At 76.7% G+C, this 2518-nt stretch overlaps 1 protein-coding gene across 1 annotated transcript in view; it reads right to left on the reverse strand.

The window, feature by feature from the left end:
* Window positions 1-1736, reverse strand: part of DALRD3 (DALR anticodon binding domain containing 3) — an 8627-nt gene extending 6891 nt beyond the window's left edge. Inside the window, exon 1 of the mRNA XM_026088068.1 lies at window positions 1630-1736. The gene's annotated coding sequence lies outside the window, so the exon portion shown is untranslated. The remainder of the gene's footprint in view (window positions 1-1629) is intronic.
* Window positions 1737-2518: the final 782 nt, after the last annotated feature.

The following is a 2518-nucleotide window of genomic DNA, read 5'->3' on the forward strand; positions in this document are numbered from 1 at the left end:
GCGGGTAACGAAATCCCAGGGCAGCTGGGCGCAGCGGGGACAGCTGCTTTTGGGATTCCGTTGCCCGCGCGGGCGCCAGGGCCGGCCGGGCCGGCAGCTAACCCCGCCGCCCCAGGGAGGGCGACTTACCGCTGGGCGAGGGCCGCGGGCGCCAGGGCGGAGGCGCTGTGGCGGGGGCCGCAGCCGGGAYGCTTGTGGCCGGGGTGCCGGGAGAAGCCGGAGTGGTGCCGTGGCCCCCCCCGCCTCCGTCGCCGCGGGCCGGGCGCCAAGGGGAGGGCGGCATGGCCGAGCCAAAAGGAAACGGTGCTGAACAAAGCCCCGGTGGGGCCGGAGCATCTGGTGCCATCGGAGCGGCCCCGGAAACCCGAGCCGTCCCCGAAGGAGGGCACCCGCCCCAGCACCTGCGGCTCCGGCRCGGGCACGGCACAGCCCTTGTTGCCTCCTGGCTCCGCGCCGCCCGGCTCCCCCAGCGGGAGACCTTCAGGCACCCGCCAGAGGGGAAGTGAAACCGTCCTCCTCCCAGGGCCGCGCTGGCGGTGCGGGGGATCCCTCCGGCTCGGTGCGGCCCCCACCGCCAGCACCCTGTGCTGGGGGCCGTGATGTCCACCTGGACCTGCCCCTCCGCAGGGGCTGGGGGCAGCCCGGCATCTCCCCACCCCCGGCAGGGTGACAGGAACGGGTCCGGTTACTGGCGCCGAGAGACTTCCCGGTAACCCCCGCAGTGCCAGGGCTCACCCAGGCTCCGGGCCAGCCCCGGGGCGGGTGGCACGGGGAAGGAGAYGTGGGTCCTCGGCACCCTTGTGCCCCCGCGCCCCGGCCCCGTGTGTGCCCAACCCGGCGCGCGCTGCCGCCAGCCCTGCGAGCGGTGCGGGAGGAGAGCCGGGGAGACAGAAACAGGAACCCGAGAGCCTGCAGCGCTGGGGCAGGGGAAGTCGCAGCCCTGGGCTGACGGCAGCGGGGCCCGTGCCGGGGGAGACCTGTGCCGTGGGGCGCAGGCTGGGAGCAGAGCCGTGCTGTGGGGTGCAGTGTGCGAGCAGACTCCTGCCCCGGGGAGCAGGTTGTGGGGTGCAGGCGAGGGGCAGACCCCTGCCATGGGGAGCGGGGTGGGAGCAGAGCCGTGCTGTGGGGTGCAGGCTAGAAGCAGAGCCRTGCTGTGGGGTGCAGGGTGGGGGCAGAGCTGTGCCATGGGGCACAGGCTGTGTGCAGTGGGGCCCAGCAGAGAGCAAGGCGGGGAGCTGTGCAGAGCTCTCAATGGATGCTGCCCCCCCCCCCATGTCCCGTGCATGGGGTGCCCCCCCCCATTTCCGCAGGGGAGCCCGTGCTTCAGGGGGATCTCTGACCCTAGGAGTGCAATGAGGGGGCCGCTGGCATTGCCCCACACCCGGAGGYTGGGACAGGGGCAGGACACGGCCACCCCATGGGGCACCCCACGGGTGTGGGGACCACCGCAGCCCTCCCGCCCGGTGGGACCCCACGGGCAGCCCCAGTGACGCCACCCGCGTCCGTGCATTTCAGCCCGGGCCGGAGGGCCGCGATGGCTCCCCCGCCGCCCTCGCGCACCCCTCGCCGCCCGGCCCCGGGGCAGCCAGCGGGCACATGGCAGAGCCAGCCAGGTGGGCCCCCTCTCACCTCCAGCCCCGGGCAGGGCGCCCCGGCAGCCTCCGGTGCAGCAGCCTTGGCCGGTGCGGAGCCTTCCCGGGGGCATGGCGGGGCGCCGGGGACCCCCCGGGCGTCGCGGCGGTGCCGCCGGCGAGGGCGAGGACGAAGGCGAAGGCGGCGGGGCGTCTCCGGCCCCGCGCCAGCCCCCCGGCCAAGCAAGGCGGCGAGGCGCGGGGGCCACGCGCGGCCCGCGGCGGCCTCTCCCCACCACTTCCCCTTTCCCGGCACAGCCGGTTTCGCTTTTGCTCCGATGCTGGCCAAAGCCCGCCCCGGGCGTACCAGGCGCCGAGCCGGAGCCAGCGGGGCCGCGCGCCGCCGCCGGCCTCTCCGGTTACAGGGCCCCGGCCCCACGGCCACCTGCCACCCCGCCGGCCCCACGCGGAGGGCAGGCGCTGACCCACTGCGCTGTGGGGCCGCCGGGAGCCCGTGGCCGAGCCCCGCTCCTGCCCCACGGGGCACCGCGGCGCGGCGCAGCTGGGCGCTGGCTGGGGGGCCGGGGTGGGGGCACAGGCCCACCCCGGGTGGGGGGCACAGGCCCCCGGGCCAGCGTGTGCTGGGGCTCGTGTGCTGCGGGCGGCCCCGCTTCCCCCTTCCCCTCGCCAGCGGGGATGGGGCCGGGGCTGCCTGTGGGGCCAGGACCCTCGCTGTGGGGCTGGGGCTCTTCCTGGGGTGGGGCTGGGCGTGGGGCCAGGGCCATCTGTGGGGCCGGGGCTGCCAGTGGGGTCAGGGCGGCCGGTGCCGGCTGCGGCTGCAGTTGCCTGTGGGGCTGGGGCGGTTGCTGTGGGACCCGGCCGGGGCTGTCAGTGGGGCTGCAGCGATCTGTGGGGCTGGGGCGGCTGGTGTGCGCTGGGGCCGTGGC

This window comes from Apteryx rowi, unplaced genomic scaffold, assembly GCF_003343035.1.
Source record: "Apteryx rowi isolate R43461 unplaced genomic scaffold, aptRow1 scaffold_75, whole genome shotgun sequence".
NCBI lineage: Eukaryota > Metazoa > Chordata > Aves > Apterygiformes > Apterygidae > Apteryx > Apteryx rowi.